The sequence below is a fragment of the Peromyscus eremicus genome, chromosome 17, assembly GCF_949786415.1.
Source record: "Peromyscus eremicus chromosome 17, PerEre_H2_v1, whole genome shotgun sequence".
NCBI classification, from domain to species: domain Eukaryota; kingdom Metazoa; phylum Chordata; class Mammalia; order Rodentia; family Cricetidae; genus Peromyscus; species Peromyscus eremicus.
Window position 1 is genome coordinate 55,804,447 of NC_081433.1, and position 18,685 is coordinate 55,823,131.

Here is an 18,685-nt window from a genome sequence, read left to right on the forward strand (position 1 = left end):
AGTAGCTTTCTTTAGGCAGTTGGTGACATGTCTGTTCTTTCCCCCTCAAACTATCTGTTTCTTTTCTGTTTCTGTCCTTGCCTGTGCCCACATATGCTCATGTTTACATGCTGTGGAGAATGCTATCCTTATCAAAAAACCTGGATTTCTCTTCAGCTCTGCATGCTCCATCAAAAAACCTGGATTTCTCTTCAGCTCTGCATGCTCCATCTCACCCTTTGTCTTCATTACTTTTGCATCACTGTGACCCAGTTGCTTGACAGAAAAAATGTATGGTAGAAAAATAATGTATTTTGGCTCACTGTTTCAGAGGGCTCAGCCCATGGTTGCTTGGCTATGTGCATTTGGGCAGGACATTATGAAGATGGGAGTGTGTGGCTGCAGCCCACACTCTTTGGGAAATGGGAAAAGATGAATGTTGATGCACAACCAGCTTTCTCTATAACCCACTTTTATTGTCTGGGCCCCAGCCCACAGGATGGTAACCAACATTTAGGATGAGCCTTCCTCCTATAATTAACCCTCTCTGGAAATGCCTGACCCTTGATCAGGACACTCATAATGAACCTCAACATTCTCCTAGACGATTCTAAACCTAGCCAAGTTGACCATGGAAATCAACCATCTTATCTGTTTTGAAAGTTATATAGAGTACATGTTGCCGTATGACTTTTGACCTTGTTCTCCTCTCCTCCATCCATCTCTGGTCATTTGGTACTAATTGTTGATGTCTGTGTGAACTTTGCCATACAAAGCTCAAGACCTGAAACTTCTGCTCTAGGTTCAACAATGGAAGGTGATCTGTGGTGATCCAGCTGAAAGATTTAGATTTTATTTGTAGCTCCCTTCCTTCCTTCCTTCCTTCCTTCCTTCCTTCCTTCCTTCCTTCCTTCCTCCTTTCCTCCCTTCTTTCTTACCTACCTTCCTTCCTTTCTCTCTCTCTCTCTCTCTCTCTCTCTCTCTCTCTCTCTCTCTCTTAATTTTTGAGACATTCTTTTTGTATTGAACACATATAAGGTCCAGTTTTATATTATTACAAACATTTTACAAATAAACTTTTATTTTGTTAAGGAAAATTACCTGGATTTATTACTGTCTAGTTGAACCAAAGACTTGTAATATATAACTAAAAAGGCCATTATCTGAGTATTTGAAGAGAATTCTGACAGAACTGCTTCATTTCCTTTTCTTTTCTTTTTTGTTTGTTTTCTAGACAGGATTTCTCTGTGTAACAACCCTGGCTGTCCTGGAACTTGTTTTGTAGATCAGGCTGGCTTTGAACTCACAAAGATCTGCCTGCCTCTGCCTCCCGAGTGGTGGGATTAAAAGCGTACGCCACTACGTCCGGCTTCATTTTCTTTTCTTTTCTTCTTTTTTTCTTTTATTTTTCAATGCTGAGGATCAATCCCAGAGTCTTACACATACCAGAAAGCTCTCTACCACTGAGCTATTCCTCGGCCATCAGTTAACATTTTTCATAAACACTGTACCAACTTTTAAATGATGAAATAACACAGAGGAAGGTAATTCCCAAGACATATTGCCAAAATTAACCAAATTCTTCTTATAGTCTGTCTTTCTTTGCAGCAAATTTGGCCATGAATATCAGCAAAAGAATTATATAAGTAAAATGAGCATACATACTTGAAAATGCTTGAACACATTGTAAATCAAAATTTTTTATCAGCTTTGTTGTGGTGAGATCACACATATTACCATTTAAAATATTTTGTGCTACATTCTCTTATGAAAATCACATGTAGAAGGAAATAAGGCCTTATTTCCAGGACAGTCTTAAATTAGGCTTACTAGATGAAAGTTTCAATCTTACAGTTCAACTACTAACATTATGCACAGTAGCCAACTGTATGCAGAGTGGCCTACCACAGTCTCAGCTACTCACTTGATGATGTTCACATGACATGGCGTCTAAGAGAATTGAATTTTTGAGATGCCCACATGAAAGACTTGTGAAGAAAACAATGCCGTCCTGTCAGATGAGCTTACCACGTCTCTTTGAAATTTGTTGTAAACAAGGAAGACTAACTTTTCAGAAGTGCTTCAGTGAAATATGCAATAGTAATGTCAGCTTATGCTTCAAAAGTAGATTATTTAACATGGAAACCTGAGAATCTAAAATTTCCTCTGGATGCTTTGACTTATCAAAACTCAGTGCTGCCTGATTTTAAAAGATTTTTATTTTTGAGCCAGGGCCTCAGACTGCTGGGCTGGAGTCTACCATAGAGCCCAGGCAGCTCTTGAATTCAAGTAGATCATGTAGTCCAGGCTATCCTTGAATCTACACAGATCCTCCAGCTTCAGCTTCTCAAGTGCTAGGATTACAGATGTGTGCAGTTCCATCTCTTTACAAGACTATGGACAGGAACAAGGCTGTGGTTAAATCCCCAACTCCACCCATGAAGGGCAATCTCAAAACCTCCAGCTTCACCAAGGTCAGGGAGCAAGAGTACAAGGTAGATTGGAATAGAAACTACCTTCTTTGTAAGAATAATAAAATACATAAAAATATGGTGATGGTTAGCGTTAATTGTTTACTTGAAACAATGTGGAGCCAGCTGGGGTGAGAATACCAATGAAGAATTGTCTACATTGGGTTGGCCTATGAGCACATCTGTGGGGAACTGTCTGGACTGCTAAATTGATGTAAGAAAACCCAGCCTACTGTGGTGGCACCATTTCCTGGGCTGAGTCCTGACCTGTATAAACGCTGAGAAAGCTAGCTGAATAGCAAACAAACAAACAAAAAAGGATCCATGCATCTCTTTCTTCTTGACTACGGATATGAGACTAAGTTCCTGCCTCAACATCCCCACGATGACCTAGAATGTTAAGTCACGGAAACCTTTTCCCCCTAAGTTGCTCTTGATCAGAGTATTTTATCACAGCAACAGAAACGAAGCTAAGACAAATAGAAACTTTGAATTTTTATTTTAATTTGTACTGTAAGAAAAGTTAGAACATTGGCTTACGGGGTTTTGTGCCTTTTGGAAGCCATGTTAGTTACGGTTTGATGCGGTTTTCAGACTGCTCTGAAAAGTAAGAACTCCACTATAATCACAATGATTTAATTTAATATCATTTTAACTTATGAACAGAAAATTCCCTTTCCTTGGAGAATAAGATTTTTTTCCACTCAAAATAAATTATGAAGTTTTATTTACCCCTTAAGACCCGAATTCTCACCTAGTGAGAATTTACTATCGGTATAGTTTTTATTCATGTTAGCAAGGGTATTTATTAAGCTTTACAGATACTGTGCATATATCCTCAAGTAAATTAAAATATTAACATCAACACAAGAATTATACATGTAAAGTATGTTATTTACCTTTCTGTTGCTGTGATAAGACACCATGACCAAGACAACTCACAGAAGGAAGAGTTTATTTTGGCTGTGACTGGTATTCAGAGCCCCATGGATAAGATTCCATCATGGACGGGAGCTATGGCAGCAGGTGACAGGCACAATGGTAGGAGCAGGAAGCTGAGCCATCACATCTTCAACCAAAACCATGAAGCAGAGCAACTGGTAAAGAGGCAGGGCTACGAACTCTCCAAGCCAGCTCCCAGTGACATACTTCCTCCAACAAGCCTACATCATCTCCCTGAATAGCACTACCAACCAGGAAACATGTGTTCCAATACCTGAGCCTATGAGGGACATTCTCATTCAAATTACCCCACGAAGCAATCAAACAACAGATCAAAGCCGAATGGATTTCCATCAACAGGGTCAAGAAGTGGGAGATGATCATATAAATGTTTATGATTTTCTGAGCATGATTTTCCTCTTATAATAAGCTCTTACTCTGACTTCTATTCAACAACACAGATTACAAAGTACACTTAAAGTAAGCAATACTGTATTCAATGCTTTTAAAAATCAATATGCTTCATTAATTAGATCTAAGTATTTAAATAAAAGAATATTTGTCAGGAAACATTTCATAAGCTCTTGAGTAACAGCATCGTTAAAGCAGTTACAAAAATACAAGGACACCTTAAAAACTGATTTCCGGTTTGATGTAAGTTGAAAAGCCAGTTAGGCAGCTTGTCTTCCAGACATGCACTCTGGCTGAGAGGGAGTGAGCCCCAGCCAGATTCTCAAGCTAGGAGTGATTCATGGCCAGGCTCACTGCTCAGTGACAGACAAGCCAGAAGTGCAGATGGAGGACTGTGTGGATGCCAAGCATACCTCCGCTCGGCAACCAGCTTGATACAAATTCTAGAGGAATGTGAGATGTGACAAAGATGGTTTCCAATCGGTTTTCACGCCAACAGGGCGGAATGTGAAAGGTACCAACTTGTGGTTCCAACAACCTGTATTGGATCTTGAGCAAGGGACTTCCCCTCCAGCCTGTTTCCTCATCCAAAATGCAAATATGACAAAAAGTTTATATGGTGGTTAAGTCAGTGTAAGTTTCTAGGACCCTAGACTCTGCTACATAGAGAAGAATCACTGTAAGCTGATTTCTTCTTAAGCAGCCCTTAGAATTGTTTACCTCTTTTTTTTTTCAGTGCTGAGGACCAAACCTAGGACCTGTGCTTGCTAGACATGTGCTCTACCACTGAGCTACCACAAGTCTAGTATAAGGCATCAAACCCTTGAATTATTTCTTAAAGGATACATGGTTCCACACAAAGCAGTGGTCTTCACATGATCATACCCAGTTTAAACCAGCCAGAGAATAGAATGGACAATGAATGATACAGTTCTGTCTACATGTGTGTTCTTCTGTCTGTCTGTGCTCAGCTATCCAGAGTCATCCAAGTCTCAAAGTAAATAACCTCCAGGAGAGAAGGAATAAACTATGGTCAACAGTCCTTGTTTGTAACTTTTTAAGTTTATAGTAGCCAGAGGGGGGGGAAAAACAAAACAACCAGGGACATGCTTCCAGAGATGAGCAAAGAAGCTGGCCTTGAATCAGTCTCATGGCTCATGGATCCTTTGACCTGTGAATTCCCAGACAGCCACCTCAGGGGCAGTAGGTGGAGGACTGTCTTTGAACTTTGTCTGACTATTTTTCCTAAATCACTCTGTCTAGAACCCTACAACAAAACTACTAAAAAATCTTTGCTAGGTCATGTGGGGAAATCTGCTTCCTGAGTAAAAACTTATGAATCTTAGCTTTTTTTCCCTCTACTCTCCGGCTGAGCACTGTGTTCACAACATAATAGCACCTAGCATTTTTTAAACCGCTGAAATGGGTTCGGAGAACTCGTCACTAGAATATTCCCCATAGCTCAGCTCCACATGGGTGCCCACGCATTGCTCCCACCTGCTTTGGAAGTGCCAGAGGACAAGTCGCAAATGCACAGTGAATGTGGCAAGGCTATCCAGATGTGGGAATCCCATCTGCAAAACCTCCTGTACCCCCAACCCTCACTAGTCATCACGGTATAATGGGAAGTGCGGCTGACCTCACTCGATTTTACCCACAGCAGACGGCACAGTAGTTTCACAGTTGACCCAGAGAAACATCAAGGGGACTCTCACGTTCCTGCTGGCCCCTTAGGCTTCAGTGAGGCACCTACAAACCATGCCATCACTGTGTCTTAGTCTGTTTCATGTTATTTTATCAGAATAACTTGAGAGCTGAGGAGATGATGTAGTTGGTAAGCTACTTACCACACAAGCAGGAGGAACTGGGTTCAGTTCCCAGAACCCAGATACAACAAGCCAGGCGTAGTGGTGGGCACATGTAATCCCAGCCCTTGGAGGTGATGCAGGCAGATCCCTGGATCTCCCTGGTCAGCCAGCCTAACCTAACCAGGGAGCACCAGGTCAACGCAAAAAACAAGGTAGATGAACCCGAAGAACAAAATCTGAGGCTTGACTGTCAAGGCGAGATGGTTCTGTGGGGGAAGGGCACTGGCTGCCAAGCATGATGGCCTGATTTTGATTCCAGGACCCACATGATGGATGGAAAGAATGGATTCCATCAAGTTGTCCTCAGACTTCAACTCATGCCTCATAGCATGTGCACATACATACACACAACACACATAAAAAATAAATAAATGAATGGATGAAAAAAAAATGTAACACCTGAGGATGTCCTCTTGCCTGCATACACACATGCACATATGTACACACACACACTCACACATGTGCTCTAACAGTCACATACATATAGGCTGGGGACCCTATGAAGAAAAGAAGTTTATTTGGCTCAGTCCTGTAGTAGCTGGAAGATCCTCGAAGCTTGCATTGGCACTTGGTGGTATGATGGCTGTGATCCTGGGCTGTGTCTCCACACGGTAGAGGAAGAGAAAGTGGAGTGGGTGCATTCAGAGAGGGCTAAGTACACAGAATGGCTTCACTTCCTAACAACCCACTCTCAAGAGAACCTCTTCAGAGAGCCCTGATCCGCCCCTCCAAAGACAGCTTTAGTCCATCACCGAGGGTGCAACACTCATGACCAATTGTCTTTTACTGAGCTCTACTTCTTAAGCCACAAGTGTCTCAACACTGCTACACTGGGAACCAAGCTTCCATGACACAAACTTGTAGGACCACAAAGTATATCTGAACCATAACAAAGGCTAAATACAACTGGCCTGATTTAGGATTTCAGGCTGACTTTAAGGAAGGAAAAGCAAGAAGTTAAATGATTAAAGAAACACTTCTCTGCCCTTACTGATACAACCAAAACTTCAAGTCTTAGTCCTTTCCACACTAAAAAGTTAAGCTGCAAGGTGTCTGAAAAAAAAAAATAGACTGACTCCTGAATAAATCTTGTTACAGACTAGGAAAATTAGGTTGTTCGCATTTCAAGATCTTCCCTGTTTATTGTAAGTATAAACAGATGGTTAAAATTGGGGAAATTATTTGCATGTTTTTCTATTTTTCAAGATTCAGGGAACTGTAGAACTTGGGACTTTTGGATCATTTCCTTACAAGTCTTTCCTTGTATAAATAATGAAACGGGGCTAGAAATGGCTTGGTAGGTTATAAATCTATGAGCTTGTGTAGTAAGATGAACGGATGACTCTCAGTAGAGCCCTGACCACATCCATTAGCTTTATAACTGAGGGAATCCTTGCTTCTCTTTCTAATGTACTGACATGGTTGGAGTGTGGATTGTATCTCATAAAGCCTCCATCTTTGAAATACTTGGTCCCCAGCAGGGGGTGCTGTTCTGGAAGGCTGTGAAGACTTTAGGAGGTGGGGCCTCACTGGAGAAAGTGGGTCCCTGTCTGTAAGGGTCTGAAAAAGTCCCCAGGTAGCCTCACTCTTTCTTTTGTCTAAATTGATATATAATTTATTCTGGCAATATTAGTTTTGGCTTACTACTATGCATTATTTTTCCCTAATCGTATGTGACTCAAATGATTAGTTCTGGGGGAAATTCTTAACCTACTCAAAGAGTTCCTGAAGTGGAGCCAGCATTAACTCTAACTACTAATTCCACAAAACACGCCTTCTCTTTCTAGGTAGAGGAAGAATCATTTCCCATTTCCCACTCACTTGAGAGTCTAAAACCAATATAGAAAAGGAGAAATGATATGCTCAGGAGATATATATATATATATATATATATATATATATATATATATATATACATATATTACATGGAAAAAAATTAATGAATTTAAAAATTGACTAACAAAAAGTGCTCTCTTTTAAAAACATCCAGAGTCCACTGGATGTTCACTGCCTGAAGGAAATTTACTCTCTCTCCTGAGTAGCCGCCAATTGCCAATAGCGTCTCAGCTAGGAGTGGGGACCTCTTAACCCTCACTGCCCCATCACTGCTGAGACCTTTCTGACTGACTTGATTTTGTGGAGGCCTTGTGCTTGCAGTCCCAGCCCTTGTCTTCACTTGGTCTTTAGTCTGCCCCAAGCTGTTATCGTATCAATCTTTCAACTGTGAGCCATCTCTCAAAAAATCTGCTGACAGGGTCCCATTTCCCAAATCACAGGTGTACAGTAGCTAATGATTTACTTGTTTCTCCCAAAAGTGGAACTGTGAAAAACTTCTTTTGTACTCTAGCGGGAGAAGAATGCCAGTCCCCAGGGTGTCTCAGTGGTGCCTGTCATCACACGGAGTCCCTCTTGCAGGGAGAGAGAAGGCTCCCTAGCTGAGAAGAGGGCAGCAATGCAGCCCCTGAGGCTAGGGAAGCCCAGGCGGCAGTGTGAGCAGGAGAGCATTGGGCTCAAACAGCAGTGGGGCACGGCTCAGGCAGGGAAGGACAAAGTTCCACAGTTCTGATCAGTTTAACAAAAGAGCAGGAGCTGGGGCCCGCTGTGCCTAGGATGTTTGTGTTAGTTACCTTTCTTATTGCTAAGATAGGAAATGTGACCAAATCACCTTAAGGGGCGAAGGGTTTGTTTTGGCTCGCACTTGAAGGAAATACAATCCATCACTGCAGGGAAAGCAGACAAGAAGAACAACTTTGGGCGGAACAAGAGGTAGCAGGTTACAGCCCAGCAACATCCAAGAAGCAGAGCATGAACCAGGGCCAGTACCAGTATCCATAAAGCCTATCCCCCTAGCCAGTGAGCCACTTCCTCCAGTGAGGATCCACCTCCTAAAGGATCCACAATCCCCAACACAGCCTTACCTACTGGGAACTAAGTATTTTCAACACATGAGCCCACGGGGGAACATTTCACATCCAAACCATAATAATGCGGCAGAAGAGAACCAGCGATTCTCTTAGTTCTAGGACTAGTAAACATAGTTATGAGAGTGATCAGTCCATCATTAGCTACACAGCTCACAGATTTAAAAAGAACCTGCCAATCCTTCATGTCTCAATCAAGGCCAGTTTCACGTGTGTAATTTATAGCTAGCATATGTATCCAACAGATCTCTATTTCTACCCTGTAATACACTCTTTTATCTTTATTATACCACAGCTTGCAAAAGGGGACAGTACATTCACCAGGTCAGTGTTTAGGCTGTTTAAAAAGCCACCCAGCCTCCTTGAGATGGTATTAATTAGTTCTTACTAACCAGGAAGTCAATTTGTGTCTTTATAATATCCTTTATGTATTGTGATATTTTCTTCTGATTTTACCTTTAAAAAAACAAACATTTTGTTACACAGTGAAAACCTATCTTGAAAAACAAAACAAAACAACAACAATAACAAAAACCAACCAAACAAACAAAACCATTTTAAAACAACACAAACAGAACAAAACACAAAGTTCTTCGTACCTGGTGGCATGCGCTCTGAGAATTCAGATTCTATGAATGAAAGGGTTTGCCCCCTGGGACCCACGTGGAGACAAACAAAGAGTTCAAAGTTCAATATTAATGAATTAAACAAACAACTTTCTGTAATTTCTGGCCTGGTGGTTCAGGAATCCTGTTGTTATTTTGTTTAGTGGCAGAGAGGGATGGAGCACGGTCATCCTTGTGACCCTTACTTGATTAACTGGCTTCTGGTGACTTACCTGGTGGCCTTTAGCTCTGCTTGGTGATTGGTTTGAAGATTATCAAATAATCCCTCAAATAAGCATTAGACCATACAAAGACAGAACATTCAGGTGTAGCTGGAGTTTTTCTGGTCCTGCCTGGCCCACAGTCAGGACAAATCTCTCACCCGCCAGTCCTGAAGCCGCTTAGACCCAACTGAGTAAACACACAGACTTATATTACTTACAAACTGTATGGCCACAGCAGGCTTCTTGTTATCTAGTTCTTATATCTTAAATTAACCCATATCTATTAGTATATATGTTGCCACGTGGCTCGTGGCTTACCAGTACCTTACATCTCGCTTTCCATGGCAGCAGCTGGCAGCGTCTCCCTGACTCAGCCTTCCACTTCCCAGAATTTTCCTCTCTCCTTGTCCCGCCTATACTTCCTGCCTGGCTACTGGCCAATCAGTGTTTTATTTATTAACCAATCAGAGCAACACATTTAACATACAGAACATCCCACAGCATTCAGGACTCTGCTCCCCAGGCTTTTGAACTTGTAGTTGGTGGTTGCAGGCAGTAGAGACACTTTATTGCTTTTTACACCTAAGGAATTTCCACGGTGTATCATCCATCCCATCCCGGACCCTTCCTAATGATTCGTAGATCTTGCAGTTGAATAATAACTGATCCTTTCATCACTCAGCCGCTCAGATTTCAAAGATTGCAACACATCGGGTATTTGTCTTTCCCTTGGCAGCCCTTTCTTTGGTTTCCAGTCTTGGACATGCTCTGATTACTCAGGGAAGACCCTGGGCTTTGTTACAGTTGCTTTTTAATGGTAGTCAAAGAGTAGACTTTTCTCTGCTCGCTTCTGATCCTGACAGTAAAGCTCTGTAAACAGCTCTGAGCGCCAGAAGAAATGGATTCTGGTGGCCTTACAAGTCTTAAGGTCAGGGCTGTGAGAGAGGACGATGAGGTCAGCCTCTGACCTGATTCCAGGCTTGGAAATGACCAGCTGCTGCTTTATTGGTCAGTCAGATGTTAACAATGTGTCTTCTGTCAGACACGTCACCAGAGCGCAAGTCCTTCAGAGAGTACACGAGAACTAAAGACTACTTTATAGGGAGGGGAAAAAGACCAGGAAAGGCTTGGGCGTTTTTTGGAATCCAAGTCTGAGTTAAGTATCAAAGAGGGTGTTAGCTAGTGCTATTTACTTTTTGTTTTTGTTAAGTGTGGGGCAATAACCACCCAGAAAAGAAAAAGGAAAGAACATTCTAGGCAAAAGAGATGGCATGTATAAAGAGAGAGAAGCCAAACTATCATGGAAGTGCAACAATCAAATTATTTAGTGTTTTTGAGCCAAAAATATGAAATGATGTAAGAGATAAAGCAAGAAAAGAGGGCAGAAGCTTCTCTTGGGAATATAGATTTTATTCACGTTGTCAGTGATGGGTTTGATATTTTGTTTGTTTGTTTCTTCTTGGACAGTATCTCATTACTGGTCTCCAACTTAATTTCCTGAGTGCTAGAATCACAGTCATGTGTCTGGCAGTGATGAGTTTTGAGATGACATGATACTGTTGGCTTGACATGACTAATGTACTCTTTTGTGTGAAAGAAGAAGATAAATTGAAGAAGCAAAGATGACAGTAAGAGAGACCAGTTAGCAGACTACAATAAAAATCCAAAATGAGGTGCTGAGACCCTGAACCAAAGCAACAAAGCTGAAGGAAGAATTCAGCCACAAGCTGAGTGGACAAAGACTCCTTAAAATCAGCATGGGTGACAGGTCCTTCAGGAGAGGGAGAAGCGAGAATAACACGGGGATGGGCTGTTACAAACAGCCACAGGGCTAGAAGAAAAAAGACAACGCGGACAGTATTGCATTGATTCTCAGGTAGAATGTTCACTTGGCAGGTCCTTTCAGCATTTCTGTATGCAGGTCTCAAAATTTCAAAGAGCAGCTTTCATATGAGTGAATTAGAAAGAAATGCAAGAGGGTTGGAGTCTTTCTTCAGGAGTTGCAGTGTTCAAATATTAGACCGCAAAGGTAGAGAAAAATCCAGGCCCCAGAGACACCTTAGTTACTACAGAATAGCTCTGGAATGGAAGGGACCTGGGAGTCTGTAAGCTATGCTGTTTGGTAAGTCCTCTGCCTGCATGGGTGGTAGAACTTCCCAGGAATGGAGTAAAGAGTACAACTTTACATGAGGTCCTCAAGTTCAGAGGTCAGAAATTCAGTAGATGACGGTGGGGAGGGACGTGAATGGCTGATCCCGATCCTCTCAAATACATGTGGAATGAGCTTTAGGATGCTAAGGATGACGAGAGCTGGGGATGATAAGGCAGAAGCAATGGCCCCTGGAGGGTGAAAGACTTGGAAGGGAAATGCAGCCTGTGCTAAGGATAATGACACATAGAAGTAAGAGTCCTTGCTGGCCTTTATTTGGTGAAGGGCAATTGCCACAACAGACTTGATTTGAACCTCTGATGCCCTTACTTTGTCTAGGGTATTTCTAGAACTAAAAGTGACAGCTGTGTGAGACTTCTTCAGATTGCAAGCCTCCATTTGTTCAACTAACTTGACTTATTTATCTTCCTCAGTAAAGGACTATACTGGCTTTGGTCAACATCATCTTACAGCATGTCCTCAATATTAAATACAAGTGCTGAAGGCAGACATAGTTGAGGAAAATGAGCTGGACTGTCTAACTTGTCTTTCTCTTATACTGAGTTGCTTCGGCTGAGATCTTGAACTCACTCTCTTTCTAGTTCCTCCCTCCTGCATTCCCTTCCTACATACTTGTGCACATATAAAAATGCAGGTTTTGATGATCGGGAGAATGCTATGGAATGATAATGATGGTAATTGTGGTGCTTTGAATGAAAATGCCCCCCATAGGGAGTGGCACTGTTAAGAGCTATGGCCTTGTTGGAGGAAGTATGTCACTGGGAGTGGGCTTTGTAGTGATATTTTGTTTGTACTCTCAGGAAATAAAATTTGCCTGAAGATCAGAGGACAGAACAAGCCACTAGATTACACATAGAGGCCAGGCAGTGGTGGCACACACCTTCAATCCAAGCACTTGGGAGGCAGAGGCAGAGATCCATTTGGATTTCTGTGAGTTCAAGGCCACACTGGGCTACATGAGATTAATCCAGTCTAAAAGAGAAACAGAACCAAGCAGTGGTGGCACACACCTTTAATTCCAGCTCTTGGGATCACACACCTTTAATCCCAGCACTAGAAAGATTGAAACAGGGAGTAATATGGCTGGGTAGAGAAAGGAATATAAGGTGGGAGGAGACAGGAACTGGTGCTCTTTTCAGGCTGAGGAGTTGGTGAGGTAAGAGGTGGTGGCTGTGGCTTGCTCTGCTTCTCTGATCTTTCAGCTTTCACCCTGATATCTGGCTCTGGGTTTTTATTAAGACCAATTAGGATTCGTGCAATAGGCTTTGAGGTTTCAGATGCTTAAGCCAGGCCCAGTATCACTCTCTTCCTGCTGCCTGAAGATCCAGATATAGAATTCTCAGCTACCTCACCAGCACTGGCTGCCTGTATGCCACCAAGCTTCCTACTGTGATGATAATGGACTAATCCTCTGAACTGTAAGCCAGCTCCAATGAAATGTTTTCCTGTATAAATGTTGTGGTTATAGTGTCTCTTCACAGCAATAGAAATCCTAACTAAGACAGTGATGAAACTCAAAGCAAACTCTGGGTGACAAGTGTCTGGCATTCATGAGGTACATAATGAATAGGTAAGGAATTTGCTTGAGTTTTATTTTAACAGTTAACCTAACCTGAACCTTATAAACAAAACAGAGAATAAATGACTGACTTAGTGACCTATTATCTTAATGCCCAAGCTACTTCCTGGTTTAAGTCAGATGTCTCAAGCTAAGAATGTTAATGTGGATTTCAGAGATGCCTAAGTTATTTGCACATAAGGGCTAGCATGCCAGAGATTCTGAATCATTGGAAATAGAAACACTTAATATCCTGGAACTCTGCATTCTATTGTTTATTAAATTATGCCATTAGGTTTAATGAGAAATAAAATCTGTTCAAAATAACTCTCTTTTGAGGAGGCTGGGGAGATGGATCAGTTCATAAGTTCTTGCCATGAAAACAAGAGGAACTAAGTATGTCCACGTGAAAGCTAGATGTGGTGGTGTGTGTCTATACCTCAATTACCAGAAAGAGGAAGAAGAAATGAAGATATGTCGAGCTTATTGGCCAGAGTCTAGCCAGTTAGTGAGCACCAGGTTTGATGAAAGATCTCGTGTCAAAAAATAAGATGGAGAGTAATTAAGGAAGATACACAACGCCAGCCTCTGGTTTCCACATGTAAAAACAACAATGTGAGTGCACAAGCATACACATACACACGTGCACTACACCATACACACACACACACACACACACACACACACACACACACACACACACACACGTGCACTACACCATACACACACAATCATCAGTAATAACGTATTTGATTTTTAATATAGATGTTGGGGATCCAAACTCAGGTTCTCATGCTTGCACAGCAAAGCTCTTTACCCACTAAACCATCCCCCACCAGCCCTGAAAAAATAGAAAATTCTAATGAAGAGCGTGTTTCTAAAACCCTAGAGCCTTAAAAATGTACTGTGTTTGGCATCACAGACAACACTAGATACCTGTGGGACTCTGCTTCATAAGTTTCAACTATCCTCTTATCAATAAGATGTAAGACAAAGGGAATTTAAAGTAATTAAAAATGTAAAGTAATTGTATTAACCACTGAGATTTAATATAATAAACATGACATACATTTCCATCTACTATGAAATAAAATTTAGGGATAACAACAACAACAAAACATGACAAATATCTATTGGTGTTCAAGACAGTTTTCCTTCCGGAACACACTGTATCAGGAGGTTTAGTGTGGAGGGTTATTCATAAACTGTAAGGAAAATTCAAACAGGTATAACATGTAGCCAAACTGAAGGCCAAGAATTGCTGAGTTGGAAATGTTCTGTTTGTTCCCAGCAGGACAGCCTCTGTGAGGTTTGAATCCTTTGAGCCTGGGATTTTCTAGGATTTACAAGGCTGCTCCATGCTTGGGCTATTGGGATGACTGAGCTAGGTGACAACGGAGTCAACATTGCTTCACACACTCAGCAGCAGATTTGACCAGGTCATCTAGCTTGGTGCGAAGCTGTGGAAGGAAATGATTTATGAACCAAGGAAGAAGTAAGAACCTCATGCAGAGAAAAGGAGAACGAATTACAGCTGGTCACTGGCCCTTTCCTGCATTGTGCTTTCAGTGGCTCCCTTGAGGCCAAATGGTTGGAAAATAAGGTGGTTGTAGAATGCTGTTCAGGAGTTCTCTGCTGTGTTAACTTAAGTATATGAGCTAAAACCATGTCTATGTTCTTTCTCCTAACGGCCCTCCTTCCCCACTTGTAACTATTATTGAAGCACACATTTTTATCCATCACTGTCTTCCACATGTGTTCTTGCCTCTCCATTTCTGCTATCTTAATTCACACTTGTCTTACTACTGACTATGCAAGCTCACCCCGCCTTTAGTTTCACTCCATGTCCATACACTGCCATATTAACCACCCCAAAACTCAGCACGCTCTACTACAACATCACCAACTGCTGACAAAAAAACCTTATCTTGGGTCTTACACTCTTGGCTCATCTCAGTCTAGTCCCCAAATTCCCACATCTTCTCTAACCCCATTGCGCTTGAATATCAATTCTCTATAGAGGATTGTCTTTCTTCCAGCCTTCGCATTTAGAATCTTTTTGCCTTCCTTATTTCTGCCCTAATCAGGCACATTCCTCCTTGAGAGCAATCTGAAATATTCACACCCATAGCTTTGACTCTGTAGCCTATACTGCGTCCACACATCCCACTTCTTATTAAAAATCATTGTAATGATTTCTATTCGTGATATTTCCTCCTTTTGAGTCCTCTAGTCAAGGTCACCATGGACTGACTCATTACTCTCACCCAGAGATAAGAGGCATGCATTACACTCATTTTCCTTTTACTTTATCAATGGATGCTCCACACCCAGAGGTTGTATGTTAAGTAGGAAGAGAAAATTGGAAATGGTGATCTCAATTTTGTCTATTTTTTTTTATCCTACTGGCAAAACTATGTGAGTTAAAAAGAAATAAATATGTCTCTTAAGAAGAAGTAGAAGACATTAAATAAAACAGAATTGCCGTCAATATGTTAAGTTGGATTCAGAGGGAGTCAGGGGAAGTTCTCTCTCAGCAGTTAGTCACACCGAGGAGTAGCAGCAAAGGAACTCTGCCTCCTTTGCCTCGTCTTCTAAACACAGGAACTCGTCTGTGCTCCATGTGCCCGTTGATTGCCAGAAGAAAGATATAAAGCAAATACAATGCACAAAGGGTGTAATTTACAATTAGCCAGGGAGCCAAGAACAATGAAACTGTTGAATAACAACCTAAGATGATATATAATTAAAATCATAACACTAATCATAGAAATGATAATTGTTCTGTTAGTGTTCTAGAAAGGCTGTATCTCAAGACAATGTTTTTACTTAAAATTGTGTCACTCACATCCTGCAGATAAAAGATTTTTTTTTAATTTTTTAATTCATTTTCATACCAATCACAGATCCCCCTCTCATTTTTCTTCCCATCCTCCCTCCCCTCTGCCTTCTTCTCTGGCCCCCCTCCCATCCCCTCCTCCAAAAGGGTAAGTCCTCCCATGGGAGGACAGCAAAGCCTGGTACATTCAGTTGAGGTAGGATCAAGCCTCTCCCCGCTGCATCAAGGGCGAGCAAGGTGTCCAACCATAGGCACTGGGCTCCAGGAAGCCAGTTCATGCACCAGGGATAGATCCTGATCCCACTGCCAGGGGCCCCTCAAACAGACCCAGCTACACAACTGTCTCCCGTATGCAGGTAGTCTAGTCTGGTCCCATGCAGGTTCCACTGCTATGGGTCTAAACACATAAAAGATTTTTATCGTGCGTGGAGTGGATGACAATTTGAAAAGCTGTACAGCATCCAAGTACAGAAAACACTACACATTAAAACTAACCAGACTCAAAGACTATACAGCTTGATGAACTTATATGTAGTTAGAATTGGCATTCAAAAATAAATTTTATTTATTCATAATTTTTATAATAAAGTATATTTCAAAAACCAGTAGAAAGTAAAATTGGAAGTGTAAAACTTCAGTGGGCTGCTGGTATACTCTCCAGGAGGTCCCCCACTATTCTTACATAATGCACCCTATTTCAGAACATTCAAGCTGCAGAAACATTTTTTGGTTGAAGAGAATTCCACAAAAAATATCAATAATCTTTACAGGTAAAACGATTTAATTTTTAAAAATTGAGCTTGTCTAGACCATTCCAGGAGGCAATGTTTCTTTCTCTAGGGCTAGGCCAAGTTTAAATTAATTAATTAATTCAAAAAATATGACTAAGAGCTTTCCATATGACTTACTCTAAGTTAGGCTCTGGCAATACAAACCTAATGAGACCAATTCCTGCTTTGTCTCTCTCTGTCTCTCTTTCTGTCTCTCTCTGTCTCTCTCTGTCACTCTCTGTCTCTCTCTGTCTGTGTCTCTGTGTCTGTGTCTGTGTACCTCTCCCTCTCCCTCTCCCTCTCCCTCTCCCTCTCCCTCTCCCTCTCCCTCTCTCTCTCTCTCTCTCTCTCTCTCTCTCTCTCTCTCTCTCTCTCTCTCTCTCTCTCTGTGTGTGTGTGTGTGTGTGTGTGTGTGTGTGTGTGTGTGTGTGTGTATTGCTGGGGATTGAACTCCCGGCCTTGCATATACTAGGCAAACACTCCACTACTGAGCTACATCCCTAGCCTGCATTATTTCGAGACAGGCACTTACTGTGTAGCCCAGGCTGGCCTCCAACTTGCTAGCATCTTGCTTCCACCACATGGCACTTAAATTACAGGTGTGCCCATCATGTCTCATATCTACCCTTCTTGATATAGTTTAGCGGGAAGGAATGAGGGAATTCTGTAGACAGTGTTGGGCATTGGAATGAGTCTGAACTGATGTTAGAAGTCTTTAGACCTAGCCATGGTCCAAACTGTTGTGCTAATCCAGGCAAATTCTTGAATCCCTTTGTACCCACACGTTCTCTTATCAATTAAGAGCAAAAGTCCAAACTTCAAAGTACTTTTAAATCTTCTCCACCTTCTTGAACCTTCTGATGGCAATTCTGTCCCTCACTGTTTTCTCCTTCTTTATCTTTTCTTTATAGTTCTTCTCTTGTTTAGAGTTGACCCAGGGAAACACTTAAAAATTGATAGGTTGTTAATCCCTATTTGTTTAGCATACTGAGAAGTCATGGCCTAGGCTTTGTCTTTTTCCAGAAAGAGCTCCAAAGCTTGATGTCTGACCTGCGGGTCTGCAACTGCAGGCCTAGACCAGCGTTCAGCCTATATACCTTCAGCCAACCTTGAAGCTCTGGATGTGGTCCCCAGTGGCCTTAACAAGAGATGGAGGCAGAACTGGGCATGATGGTACATGCCTTTAATACCACAGCACTTTGAGAACGAGACAAGAAGATCATGAGTTTGAGTCTAGCCTAGGCTATCCTGTGACATTCTGTCTCAAAGTAGATGGAAGAAAAAAAAGGGGGAGAGAGTGTGTTCAGAGATGCTCTGTGTGAAAATGAGATGAGATGGTAGTAGTCTTCAGTCTGCCCCCTGAGTTTATTGCCAAAAGAGTGATAACTTTGTCAAAGCTACGTGATAGGAACACCAAATTCTTTCATTTAGGTATAAGCCTCCAACTGACTTTGTGATATTTAATCTTTTTTTTCCTTTGTATTTCTCTCCAACTGTAAAAGAAGTCTAGATAATGTCTAGATTCTTCCTAGCCCTAAATCTCATAAAACATCTCCTCTTTGAATGATATCTTGGAAAGTTATGGTAGGTGCTTTTCCTTATTTAGGGTTGAGAAGTGTGGCTACATAAATCCTCTATGGAGATAGATTCCTTTCTCTGAGGGGCTCAAGGGTCTATATTTCTCCATTTCTGGAGCAAGATCTGCCATTTACTGGCTGGGCCCTCTTACCAGAAGCCTATGTGTATGGTGTGAACATGCCCTTCTCATTTAAATACCAACATGCCAGTAAAACTCAACTCTGTCTCAAACTCAAACAATAGCTCTTACCACAGAGGCCATAAGATGGCTCTCACTACTCGAACACACATTGAACTTGTCTTTGCTCACAGGCAGGATTTGCAAGTAGAAAAGAGTGCTCAGGCAAAT